Raw genomic sequence first — 14,751 nt, forward strand, 5'->3', positions numbered from 1 at the left:
GTGGGAGCAGACAGTGTCTCATGCTATTTTATTCAACATTTTTATACTGTGATTATTGCTGTGGTATCTGAGTATCTTGCAGGGCATTAGGAAGATGACTGCTGTCTGTCACATATGGTGGCTCAGCTACTCCCCTGGTGCAGAAGTGAATGTGTGCCAGGTAGTGCACTTTGCCCTGGAGGTGAAATGGAAATATCCTGCCAGGTAACTCCCATGCTTCTTTACCAAAAAACTGCAATGCATGTGGATGCAGGAGGTATATCTGGAATCAGGCACATATGCCATGGGGCTAGGACCTGGATTTGGCCATTGTAAGGAGCTCTACAATGATGCCAATGTGCAGAGGCTGCCAAAAAAAAAAAGGTCTCAGCCCATATCTGTACCTCTCCTCACCAGCATGACTGTACATGCACTTATACTATGGTCTGGACAGTGGTAGCGATGAGCAGCTGCAAGGAGAAGGGTATTCAAAATCACATTTCCCTTTCATAGCATTACATTGCCAGTCTTTCATCTGCCGGCTTATCTGACCTATATTTCATCCTCTCCAAAGTAGCTTAACTTGTAAGAATCTTCCTCTTTGTACATTTTTAAATCAGAAGAGTATCTTGTACTGATTATACTACAGGACCTCTGAGTTTTACTACAGGTGGAATGACTACCTACATTTATTTAGCTTGCTCAGCAAACAGTCCTTTAAGACTAATTCATGACAAATTAAAAAAGTTAACTCTTACAGAAACATAAAGGAATCACACAAATCCTTAATCAGAAAAATAATGTTCAAAACAAGACATCATCAAAGACTGGTAAATTGAAAATTGAACCAATTTACCATTTGATCTACTGTCATAATTCTTAAAAAAATCCACCCAAACCCCAAATGCTGCTGTAGCTGCTCACTGGTGGAATAGAGAAGATAGAATTTCAGCAATCAGGTGATACAAAATGATGGAAATAAAAAAATACCCATTTCTTATTTTCAGTAGACCCTAAAGGATTCCAAATGAAACACTTTGCAATGATGTCTTTCTAGTAAACATACAGTTTAAACTGTGCACTTAGAGATTATATTGCTAGCTCTGCAGAGCACCAAACAGATCAGTCATCTTAGATTTTATAAATCTGAACAGTACTGATAATACATCTGACATCGCATTTCGTCAGATGCTCTTCTTCATTGATCTGAATACAAAGAAAATAGGCATGTAGGAGACAACATTTTATAAAAGAATTTAAGACTAAGCAGTCAACAAAGTCTCATTACAAATGCAAGAAAGTTGAACAGCAACATATTTAGTTGTTACAATTATTAAAACATTCAGCTTGTTTGTCATGCAGTCCCTGCAGGAAAAACCAAGTTCAGCATTACGTAAATAACAGTAATGTCCTTAGCAGTGGGAAATCTAGGGAAAGTTACACCATGGAAATTTTCAGTGTAAACCAACTGGTGAGGTTTCCTCCACTCCATCATACATTGTATTTTAAAAGTCAGTATTTTTCATACTGCAGATACATTGAAATCTTAGTTATTAAATTAAAATAATAAATAAATAGAGTATCACAGATAGAACTCAGTCTGCGAGTACTACTAAATATTGATATTTTAGTTGTGAAATAAAAAGTCTGGTTTTCTTTGGATGGCTCTTCCAATTACAAAAATTTCTATTCATTATAAATACACGACGGCAACAGTCTCAGAAGTAAAATACTATCAAAATGACACCACAGCTAGGATTTTAACTTAAATTCTTTAACTTAAATTCTTTACCATTATTCTGTAAACAGTAATAGGTTAAATGCTACCAGCTTAAAAAATAATTAAAACAAATATTTGTAAGTATAGGTCATTGATATTTTTACCGAGGAAGGCATTTACTTAATTTCTCCTGTTGAAGTTTTCCCATATTCTGATATCCTTCCCTAAGGAACCTTCACATTCACACTTGCTATAAACTTTGCAGTATTTTCTCTTAAGTGATTTTTAAAAATCTGGATCTCTAAGTCTATTGGATAAAATTAAATAGCCCCCACTCCTGTTTTTTTGTATCTTGGGGCATTCAGAGCAGTTAGCAGTGGTGGTCCACACCAAAACTGTGGCTCTGACTTTGGGGCACAGGCTTTTCTTCCCAAAATTGGTGTTCATATTCCTTTCTTAATCCACATGTGCAAAGGGTCTCCCTTTTCATTTTGAGAGCATACATTGGGTAATGTGGACATAAAGATACATTAAGAAAATCAACAGACACATCAAATGGAACAGGCAGTATTATACTTTTCTTGTGCTCTCTGCAGGTGCTAGCCATAAGATAGCATACACAAAAAGAAACAAATATCCCCAATATTGAAGTTATGGAATTTTAGGTAGAAACATTTGTGCTGATGTGCTGGGAGAAGCCAATGTTTGTCATGAGCAGAAGAGCCTGGCCATAGTCCATGAGCAGGCAGGGTGGCCTTTGTTCCTGCTAAATGAAGGAGCGATCGGACCTGAGGCTAAAGGCCAGAAGGTAGGACAGCAGGGCCAGAGCATGGCTAAACCGCCCGGACCAGCAGATAGACTGACAGCTGACACATGCTCTTGTTGATCCAAGGCAAAAGGGAACAAGGAAGGGAGGGCAGAGTCACCACCCTGAGGAGCCATGGTTGCAGATGTATGGGGAGGGAGCAGTGAGCTCCCGAGGTGAAACTCACTGGAAAGGACAGCTTGGGAAATGCGAGGAAGTGAACTGCCTGCTGCTATTTGGTCTTAGCGTGTCCACACAAGCAGGACGCTGTGTAGATTTCTTTGTAAATAAACTGAATTTCGCTAAAGAAAGACCTTATTGTAAAAAATCTATTTCCCCTACCAGCAGAGTAATTGGGTACAACTCTCAATGCTGGCTAAGCATTTGAGTCAAAAACCAACAAGATAAAGCTTTGAGCTTGGTAGAAGGGTTACTAAAAGAATCTTTTCAAGCCTATTCTGGAACATTACAAAACTTGTTTCTTCTCCAGCCTTATTCCCAACGCTCGCTGCCACTATGTGAAAAGCGTAAACACTAGAGATAGTCTGCCTTCCTACAGCAGATTTCTTTCATGCCTGTTCAGGTTTCAAAGCAATGTCCAAATACAGATGATGTGGGAAAATCACCCCTAACAAATGGGAAATTGATGGCAAATAAATGGGTGGAGGCATAAGAGGAATGCTTATCTCTTACCAAGGTTTATTTATCATCAGAGTGGCAGGTATATACCAGTTCTGACTGTTTTTAAAGGGGAGGTATGCAAAGGCCTGTGTTGGCACAGAAGGGTGAAGAATCAGGAGAGGTTCCAGTTAAACAATGGCTGGACTTATTATTAGCTTGCTTCCTCAAGCTCACAAACACCCAAATTGTCCCTCCATACCTACTGTCATTAGACAAAAGCATAACACTTTCCTTCTGTAACACCCCAATACACGATTAGCCTAGGGAACCTAGGAGATGCTATATACCTACATGTATATATGCCTTTTTCATAATGCCCTATAATCAGAATACATCACTAAAGAAATATTGTAATTCAGTAAGCCTATGTTTCCTTGTGCTTTATTCCGAAATTAGGCAGATTATCATGCCACAGTCAAAAGAGTACAGTATCACCTGAATGCATGAGGATTTAATAGGAACAAAAGATCTCCCTCATACAGATGCGAACACTAAGCAACTTCACCAACTGCAGTGAGATTGCTCCCTGTAACTTAGGGCAGTTTATACTCTTAAGTGGTTAAATGTATGGATGTGTCTTCAGTCTTGAGACAACTGGTCATTAATATAGAACTTTTTTTGTACTGTGTGTTGTTCATTTGTTTACATGAAAGTACATTTCTTTAATGAAGGGGTTCCTTTTCTTTAGAAACACTTATGTTTTGAGTTTGGGGCACTAGGTAAATAATAGAGAGTGTGTGCAAACTAAATAAAAGTAACATTTGCACTGTGAAATATTTTCTTTTCCCTCTTTTTGGAAACATTTCCTCTCTCCCTGCTAGTAACCATAAATCTTTTTCTGAATGCTCTGTTAGCTTTAATAAGTACAGCACAGTAGCCAGTGCTAGCTTTCACTTACTGCAGCTGAATGTTAAGCAGCATTGCAAAATGTTAAGTTGCAACATAACTGACTAGTTTTCTGAAGACATTTTAGGGAGATTGAGAATTAACAATGCTTCTCACCTCCCTCTTCACACCCCAGTAGGAAAATGCTAATTTCCTATTAACCTCGTCACAGCTGTCTCACATTCCATTTTCTCCATTTCACAATTCAGGCAGGAACATATGCACTGGCACCATGCGTTGTTGATGGAAAAGCAGTTGGAATTCCTTTCAGCAAAGATTCTACTCACAAAACTTCATCTGAGAGAGGGAGAAAACTTGCAATGTTTAGGGCATAAGACCCACATATAGGAATTGCAGTGCTTTCTCATATGGTCTTGTAGATAACATCCTGACGCTTTGTGGCTAAGTTCCTAACTACAGATATCTATCACCTGACTCCTGAAAAGTGAAATATTACTTTAGTTCTCTTAACACTGACAGTAACAATATGTACTGAGAAGGCACATTTATGCTGTTGGACTGAATTTCTTGCAGGAGTCCTAGTCCATAGTCGTCCATATTGCCTACATGTTGATATATCTGCGAAGAAATGTTTGGAGGCAGGCAGATAGTTTCACAGCATCCACAGACAGTCACAGCACGTTGTTGGATTTGCCTGTCTGGCACCCTGCAAGGTATCTTGTCCCCTCCCCACTCTGTGCCACCAGGCACAGGCACCATGACTGTGCCCGGTGCTGTGACATGTGCCGCTGGATGGTGCAGCTCTCGCTTTCCCACATCTGCTGTAACAGCAGCAGAGGTGGTGAGGATGAGCACTAGTTTCCTGTAAGTGATGGTTTACTTGCAGTCAATCTGTCCCAGGCCTGGTACACACAGATCAGGACACCATTTCACTTTGGAACAAAACTTCAGTGTGGAACATGCTTGTTCCCCTGAAAAAGCTCTTCAGTCTGGAGCAGCTCAGCAGATTTACCCTTGCTATGACAAGCCAGAACCTTTACAATGTGGCTATGAACAAGCCAGATCACCCACCCTGTCTACACTAGTTTCCAAGACACAGGAGACAAGACTATTTCTTCCCAAGCCCACTCTGTGGCCATGGCAGCAACATTTTTCCTCCCTTCCAGGGCAAGTCAGAGCTAAGCTGCCCAACCCAGCCAGCTTGGTGGTGTTGCTCTGCGAGTGTGCTGGTGCAGGTACACTTGCTGCCAGGGTGGGGGAGCAAGGCTGAAGGGAAGACAACAATGTCATCTTTAGAGAAGGGACATGCTCTGCACACCCCTGTTTATGGAGGGCATCCTGGCAGCCAATGGGCAGACCTGAGTGCCTGCAGTGGGAGGGCTTTCCAAAGGACTCCCCCCTCTCCCAGTCTCCGCCAATTATTTGTCTTTGCTGTTCTCGCTTCATCCATCCAGCAGCAAAGCAGTCACAGTGAAAGGGTTACAAATTCTACTAGTTACACTTGCAACTCCTCAGACCTGTACTGCAAACCTAGTCCCCACTTATTGGCCACATAAATTGGCAAATTTCAAGCCCTGGTAGTTGCAGGCTGTGGTTGACAGCCTGCAGTAGTTATAACACTCCAAGCTACAGCCTGGAGGCTGGTTTTGGTCCAGTGTGGGTCAATGTGGCATTAAGCAGATGTAATGTAACCATAGCACACCATCACTCCACTAATCTCAAATGCTGATTTTACTTTCCAAGGACATATGAAGAAGTCACAGGTTCTCTATATGCATAGATGTAGGTCAAACATCTAAGACAGGCAGACAGCAGCGTAGTACCATGAGCATGGTGCCATTAAGGAAACAGCTATCTCTGCCAGGTGCTTGGGTGTTGCCACCTGGGGCCAGAGATCTTCTCCAGGCAATTCTCCTGGGACAAGGTCTGCAAAGAAATTAGTCCAGCCTTGGTAAAGGAATGTGAGTAGAGATCTAGCAGGAGCCTGACTTCTAATCATGAGCCCTTTCCTCTTTTCCAGCGTATTGGGAGACAGAGGAGAGCAAAGGATTGCTCCGGGGAGACTTCTTTGCAGCTCAAATACAGGCTCAAACTGGCAGGATAAGGCCATGAAATAGGAGACGTGAAAAATATGAACATCAGTGCCCGGTTTCTGTTCCTGATTTTTGCCCATTCTTGTTTAACTGTCCGTAGTAAGAGGAGATGCATTGCAGTGTGTTCACAGCTTCTGTAGCCCCCAGCCACCATGCCTATGCAGCAGCCTCTGTCGGGGAGAGCACTCAGACCCAAAGGATGGGGAGGAACAGAGCATCTGGGCCTTTTTAAGATCTGAAAGAGTAACAGGCCACACTAAGCATATGTTCCGGAAATCACAGACCTGATGTCCAGAGGGAACATTTTAAAAGATTTCCAGGCCAAGAAGGAGAGAGAAAGATAATGAGATTTTTGCCTTTCGGGTACAGGTACATCATAAAGATCAGTTAAAAAGCACACATCCCTGTGGATAGGGCTATTCTCCTAAGAGGGACAGATACATCTTCTCTGTGATGTAAAAAACGGGTTTTTCTTTTGCTGCTATTTAGGCAGAGTTACCCTGTTTTGCTGAATTGAAAGTGTCTGCTCTTTGGTTTTGTATGGGAATTGGCTCATGGTAGAAAGAAGAGAGGACACTTTCCTCCTCTTGGGGTTTTGTCTGCACTGTGGGTTGTGGCAGGATGTCCTGCAGATGTGGCAGGACAAGCGGTCTCACTAGTGCATTTTGGTCTCCCTATTCTAAAACTGTCAAGAGCAGATGGGACACTGATCCATTCTTGAACGGAGACTATAGCCAAATACTTCTTAAACTGTAAGTGCTTGCGGAACTGCAAAATACCTTAGGACTGTTCCAAAGTCAAATAACATCAATGTAAGGTGCCAAAGTGTGCAAAGCCTATATCTGCTTGTCCATTCATTGCATGAGCTAGGTGGACAATAAATTGTAGAAACAGAAAAAAACAAAAAAAGCATACAGGTGCTGACATTTATATGCAGAGGGGAAACCATTCTTTATGAGTCTAATGGTACACATTCAGTGCTGCTGTCTGTCTGGTCATAAACAAACAAACAAAAAAGATGCTAATACATAATGGTAGTTGTTCCTGATATAGAGGTGTGAGCGGTCGAGTACATGGTCTGAGCAGCAGGTGGTGGTGTCTCATTACCCAGTGGTAGCTCAACCCAGGGATGGCTCTCCAGAACTGCTGACTGTGTAGGGTGGATAGAAGTAGTTTACCAGGTGGCATAACACGCATTAATTGCCTTTGATATTGAGGAAAAGGTAAGTCTAGGTGAGTTGAGAGTAGGCATCATATGGCCTTCAAGTCCCAGGTCTCATGTGACTTGCTGTCAGCCATGGGAGCACTAAGCAGCATGGTCATGCAGTTGCCTAACAGTCTGGTGAAGGACTGGATAATGTGATTTGTGGTGACTGTGGGCTGTAGATAAAGCTGGGAATCAGATAAGGCTGGGAAAGTGTGTACTAGGTGAGCCTGCAAGGCTTCAAGTTTTGTAGGACCCACAAGAGCATCTCAGTCTGTCCCAGTTGATGTGACAAGATTAGAAAGCTGAGGTAACAGAAATAAGTGTGTGACAAAAAAGAAAGGTAAGACTAAGTAATTAGTATTACCACCAAAGACGTAGCCCACACTGTTGTACTTAAGTTTCAGGCTGTATTTGTGGCAGACCCACTATCTCTAAAAGTCAATGGATGTTTAATTCGAGTAGTGCCTGAATACAAACTTACTAAGGCTTCTAGATTGTGGGCAACTATTAAATAGCATTCGCCCCAAACACACACACACGGTTCCTTCCTTTTACACACAGAAGAAATAAAGGCTGAATATCTTAGCAGGCTTTAACAGCCTCATTTATAACATCACATTTCCTCAGATACAATAGGTAATTTCACTGGGATTCAGATTTTCCTGGTGCAAAGGAAACATTTAATTGCTCACATGTATTTTAATGGTTCTGTTTTTAACTGGTAACTCCATTAATGTCAGAATACTATAAAGACATACAAAAACAATTTTACAAGAAATTGTTAGTCATTAAAATGTTCAAAGACAATTTTCTAAAGGACAAATGGAAGTCTTCAATTTTCTGAAAATCCCAAACTGCACCAGCTTAAAAGACCTTTTTAGTGAGCTTAAAAATATTGATTCTATTAAAACCAACTTGATTTGATGACTTGAAGACACTTTGTTAATGCCCATATTTTTCCTGTTTTAAAGGCGGAAATCATATGTTAATCATATTTAGCATGTTATTATCTTTATCTTATTATTATATTTAAAATGCTTACTTCAAATATTTTGGGCTGCTAGATCACTGAAGCCAAACAACAACTTTAAAGCAAACAAAAAAAAATAACTTTAAGAATGCAGTGAGAAACAAATGAAATTACAGCAGGGATTCTGCTGTGTCTGTAATTCAATTTCTTACTGAGCACGATCAGCTCTTCCTCTCTCTGTGAGGAGTGTGACGGACAGGACCTGCCATCTGCTCTGTGAACAGATGTAGGGCTGGTGGGGCAAATTGTTTCTGGTGATGACTGCTTTGGCTCACCGAAGATGCTAGGACACGGGAATCTGCTAATTACAAAAAAAGGGAATTGTGGCACTGGTGGCCCTTTCTCCAGCATTAGAGAGGGTATATCGGTGTTACCACCTATTGCTAATTCCCTGCATTATACAGCACGTGCAGATGAAGGCAGCAAAGCCTTTCCTTTACCTCAAGCTATGAAATAATTAATTGTGCAATAAGTTAAATCCCTCTGTGCTGGAGGGAGAGGTAACGGCAGTGGAAGGGCCAAAAGTGGGCAAGAGGTGGATAAGAGGTGGGCAGTCAAGCTGTCTCTTCTCAGTCTCAAAACTCATTCAGCTTTAAATCAGATGACCTTTGTGCTACTTTTCCACTTCCTTTTCTTGGACAGATTCAGAGAACCCAGTAGCCTAAAGCAAAAGCTTAGCGAGCCAGGCTGCAAGTCAAGGCTTGTTTATTGTCGCCGTTACTCATGAAGACTTTCAGCACTTTCTGAAATGGGTTTCTCATACCCATGTGGTAGGTATTTTCCAGCCACAGGAGAAAATGCAAAACTTGTTCCAAAGAGCATAAAATACACAAACGATACTTGAAAGGATGCAGCTTACAATAGACTACAACTTGGTGACTGAGCTTGGCAGGAAAATTTTCTTCTGTTAAAATGTAGCTTCTACTCCACAAAACACACTTTGATGATATCAGTTTGGATTTTCTTGACTTCATAGAAGAAGGGAGTAGTCAGAAAAGATTCAAGGCATAGAGGGCAATGTGATGTAAGATGTGACAGGCATTGAACATGGAAGCCTGCCTCACAAACACAATCAATGGGATGATGCAAAAAGACGTAAGGTGAACAGAATTTGTTAGAAAGGTGCTAGAAGGAAAAAGGAAACTCAGACTGATAGGCTGAAAAGGGAGGCCAGCTTCAGCTGGATGCGGAGGTGGCTGAGTTTAGTCTGTGCCAGAGGGAAGACATTTAAGGCTCAAGAAGGTCAAGCTGTAGCAAAGCTACCATAGTCAGGATGGGAGATTATGAGCATCTATAAATAAGTTATGATCTAACAACTGCCTAATAGGATGTGAAGGGTGAAGTGAGGGCTTGATTCCAGTTCAGTTGGAAAAGTTTAAGATTGCAGTAATAACTCCAAAATCCACTTCAGAAATGAAGTGCAAATGGAGCAATACATCATTCATTTCCCTCTTTATCTGTATATCTCTTTTTTTCCACTATGCTGCTAGTGTCTGTAAGTTCACTTTTGATGCATCCTTCTCTTCCAGCAATGACTCTTCTATTTCCAACCTCTTTCTTCCTCCCTAGTTTTTCCAGGATCTTTCCTTCCTTCTGCTTTTTTCTAGCATCCTGCCATTAATTTCTCACTACTTTTCTCTATTCCCTTGATTAGTTCCATGTCCCTTTTTACCAGCTCAATTCTGGTAAGCAGTGATTGCTTACAGTTAAAAACCATATGTTAGATTCACCACTGACTGCTCCTGTTTTTAAATGCAACTCCTCTGATTTCCGTAGGCAGCAGCATTTCATTGGCATGGTCCTCGAATAGCAACACAGGTGGGGAAGGGGATTGGACCCCCATATTTACAGTGATTAAAATCACAGACTCAGTAAGGCTCAAAAGGAGTTGGAACTCTGCTGTTAGTTCTGCATCATGCCCTTACATGAGTACAGTTGCCTCCCCTCTCAGCTAAACCTCCAGCATATGGGGCCAAGGTGCAGGTGGAAAGCTGCAGCTCACAGCTGGGAGGACATGCATGGCACCAAGAGACATCTCTTAGCGAGTGACTGACTTTGTTTCCCACAATGCATGCCAAGCTGCAGCACTGCGCTAGAATCAAGGGGTAAATCAGGATACCCTTGACTGTGAGCAAGGCTACCAAATGTCTGGGGTTTACCCATGTCTTCTCTTCCAGCCCTCAAAATCTTTCTGGGTGAATGTCTGACATATGAAAGCCCTTTGATGATAAAATTGTTGGCCCTACTATACTTTGTTGTAACAAAGTGACATTGGCTTGGTGCTTCTCTTAGTGGCTGTTACTCAGCAAAAAGCTCATGTCCCCTGTGTTTGGCAGCACAGATCCTAACCCTGATCCTAACAACTGTCTATCAAAATTTTCCCTTGGCCAAAAGTCCACGAGTTGAATGCAGTGGTTAACAAAGAGGAAAACAACAATGGTCCAGCTGTAAACTGGGAATGGGTGTACTGCTGGCCCAAGGATGACCCCAGCCTAGCATTTGGGTTATCCGACAGTGTAAGACAGTGCCACAACCCTGCTTCTGGTTGTATGATGTAGCCTTGGTGCAGGGACAACCCTTGGACTCCTCTTAAGCTAAATGTAGATCAATATTCAAGGACTAGTCAGCCTGATCTAACATTTTCATGGATGGTCCAAGTGATAAAAGCATTAAAATGACTGTGTGTTCCCTGCACAGTCACAGCTCTCCTATGAACGTGACGGAAAGATGAGGCGGTTAGCCTCCCAAACACAGAGTCTGCCTATGACAAAGTCGCTGGCTGTTTGTGGCACAATGGGTCACACAGTGACAAGGGGCTGCTACGTAGCTGGAGACTATCCCATGCATGCACTCACATGGAGGGGAAGCCCTTGAAAAACCTAAAATACAGCCAGCAAAATAGATTAAGTTTTTTATATATATATATGGTTTGGTTTTTTTTTTAGCTCTTGGCGTATTTTCTCCGTTGCATTGCAAGCTAGTTTCTTGGAGTTTTCAGCACCATGACTGTAAGGCAAAATGTGCCAACACACATGTCCTTACACAGCAAGTACTGCTGATAAACATAATTTCTACATAAATGCTTCCTCTGGAAAAAGGAGTGATTTCTTCCTCTGCCTTTATTATGATCATTCGTACCAACTGTTAACAACATTTTTAAAAATGTCTGTCTTTTGAGCAGTATGTTGTCCTACACATAACGCTGTCAAAAAATGTGCTTAAGTTAGGCACCCTATTTTCAAACCTGGCTCCTTAAACTTAACTGTGTAAATAAAACTGTGGTCAGTTAAACTTCTCATTGGTCCCAGTCAATTAGCGCCAGTCATGATGAGAAATATCAGTTCTCCAAAAAATTAAGGCTCCATCAAAATCATCCAGATTTGCAACCAGATAAAAATGCCAGTGGTTGTTTTAATGGTTTATTTTGATATCTGAATGTTAAAAGCAACATAAGTGAGGCATTTGCAGAACTAATACTCAGTACCTAATGAACACTCAACTTCTGTCCATCAGTTTATTAATAAATACCACATGCATAATTAGAGTTAAAAATTTACCTCTAGATTTGCAGCTTTATCTTGGGTTTGATAAACCGATTTATAGAAGACCTATAGCATATCATCAGTGTAAAAGCCTCCTTTGCCCTGAGCTCAATAAGATTATTTTTAAAACCCTGAGAGCTTTTGTTGGTTAGCTGTTAGAGCATGTGGGAGGACAGGACCAAGTGTACAATTTTGGCGAATACAGCTGCCATTAGTTAAGCACAGAGCATGAATTAAAGTGTCTGTACTGATGAAAATGTTCAAAGCCTTTTAAAAAAGCCTCCATTTTATATCAGTCGATTTAAATACATTAGTTTTGAGTTTTTTTGCAGTTTTTCATCACAGAAAGTCAAGATATTTTATGCTTTTTCATATAGAAAAAGCGTTGGATTATGTTAAATACATTATATATACACATTCCATATAAAAGCTATCTTCTGAATACATGGAGGCTGTAAAAACAGCCAAAGTTAAATGTGTCTGCACAACCTCTTGCATATTCATTACATGTAGGCTTTTTGAGTGCATACTCTCATATTTTAAACCTGTTTTCGCTAGGAAAACCTTCCTCTATACAGGAACAACCATAGCAGAACACCATCCTAAAATAAGCTTTTGACATTTTTACACATCAGTCCTGCAGACTGAGTGTGCTATCGCTTTCCCAGCTGTTGGTTGCCTATGGTTTGCTGGGAGCTTTCACCATCCCTGTTCTGCAGGTAGGAAAATTGGGGGACCCTTCCCTACTCCATTTGCTCCCAGTGTGGCCAGTGGATTTGGTCCACCCAGGGCTCCAGTTTCAGGATGTCCAGCTGGGTCAGAAGTGGTGGCATGGTTGTTCTCACCCGCAAGGCTGTGGCTAGGAGCAGTCAAACAATGAGCAGCTTGGGTACAATAATATCTCCAGTCAGGACAGCCCAGCTTGGACAAGGATGGATGTCCACAGCCTCACCTATACCAGAAAAATAGTGGTTTTGCTGACATGGTTGCTACCAGTTCCCAGAACAGAATTAAGGAGCATAGCACTTGCTGATCTGCTTTCTTTTTTCCCTTTTTTAACTTCATCTTTCAGCGGAGTCTGCCTATATAAACCAAAAAGTGACAGTGAAATACCAAGAGGTTTTAGATCTAGACCTGACATTAGACCTTTTGCCTTGAAGACCATGCAAAATTTTGAAAGTGATTACCATATGGATCACAGACCTGCATTTAATAATCAGTCCTTCTAAGAAGCAGTGATTAAGATGTGGATCACAGGTCTGCCTTGTAATCGTTTTAAAAAACAGAAATCAGCTCTTGAGGCAAAGCTAATGATTTGCTTCTTGTACTTGCTTAACTGAAGTTCTGGCTTTGATGTGTTGGGTATTCAGTTCTCTGCTGTATTGAGTCCTGGGAGCGAGGTGCCTCCTGTGATTAGCACTGTAAAGATATGGTCTGCATAGGCCAGAAACCTGCACCCCAGAAACACTGAAGTTCTTTTAGAAAAATTCTTTGACCTTGGTTAATCTTAGAATCACAAACTTGGTATATTTTTACCCCAGTAACTTGAGAGATTAGCTTTCATAAGAGGTAGACATGCCACAAATCTTTTCATATTTCTAATATTAATGTTCTTTACAGTCAGTAAGTTCACCTTCCACAATTCTGAGTCATTATATTCACATTTTTCTAAAGAATGATTCAAATTAGATAGTACGGTCCTGTAGTTTGATACCTACACTGAGAAGGTAGGCAAATCCTGTTCTTCCTTCATAACAATTTTTTATTCCAGATGTACATGAAAAACTTAGAATAAACCTTTAGTTCTTCCCTCCTGACCTTGATTATAGGACCAAAGAAATTATAACCAGTTACTCCTCTATGGCACATTATAATAATTTTCAGGTTGGCTAATGTGGGTTGATCACCTTGAATGTACACTTCCACTGCTCTAACAGACACCATATCCTCTGGGAACGAAAGCTTTTCTTTAAATAAGCCAAAAAAAATTTTCATTCAGATTTTCTACAAATTCCTTGACTACTGCAAGAAGAAATCCTCTTGCAAAGTAGATGAGTGTGCCAGCTCTCCTGCTCCATCCTGCCAACGTCTCAGTCATTTCTGTGAAAGGAAGAGAAATTTGATCTCTACAATCTATTCATTTTTTGTGCTTTCTTTAGAGTTGGCCAGCAGAGCGGATCAATTAACATAAACGGCAAAAGAGGCTGGACATCTGGGGAAAGACACCAAATTAATTTTCCATAAACCTCCAAGTAACCAGATGGCAAATGACTCAAAGGCCTATCTTCAAGAACAAGCAAAAAGGGACCAAAACAGAGTTAATAAACCTCATCCTATCCAACATCAAGTTTTCCTTCTGTAGCAACCCTGCTCCAAGCATAGCACTGTGGCATACACAGAGACCTGAGCATCCTGTGATCATGTATTGAGATAACTATATGACAGAGTGGACAGAAATAGATTAGTTATACTTAACATGTATTTTTAGTTACATTTCTTCCCTTGACACTTTCTAGCCAGGACTGCTGCAAGGTGGCTGGAAACTTTGGAGAACTGTGGGAACACAAACATCTCACTGAAAGACTTTTCTCTGTCAGCTCCTTAATTCAGTTTCAGACTTGCCTCTTTGAATGAATGACTATCATGGGAGTATTAGGCAGAGGGGAAAATAAAGCTCTTAAAACGTTTCAAGCACTAAAATGAATGATGCCTGGTTTCTACAGCTTGTAAGTCACTTCTGTTTTACTTGTCTAGAAAGGTGCAAGCTCATCTGTAACTTCTATGGCCAGCTCATTTGTGTATCATCCCTCTGCTGTTGATTACCTGGTGTCTAAAAGGGGATGAGCTC

The sequence above is a fragment of the Phalacrocorax aristotelis genome, chromosome 2 (genome assembly GCF_949628215.1).
Source record: "Phalacrocorax aristotelis chromosome 2, bGulAri2.1, whole genome shotgun sequence".
In the NCBI taxonomy this organism is placed as follows: domain Eukaryota; kingdom Metazoa; phylum Chordata; class Aves; order Suliformes; family Phalacrocoracidae; genus Phalacrocorax; species Phalacrocorax aristotelis.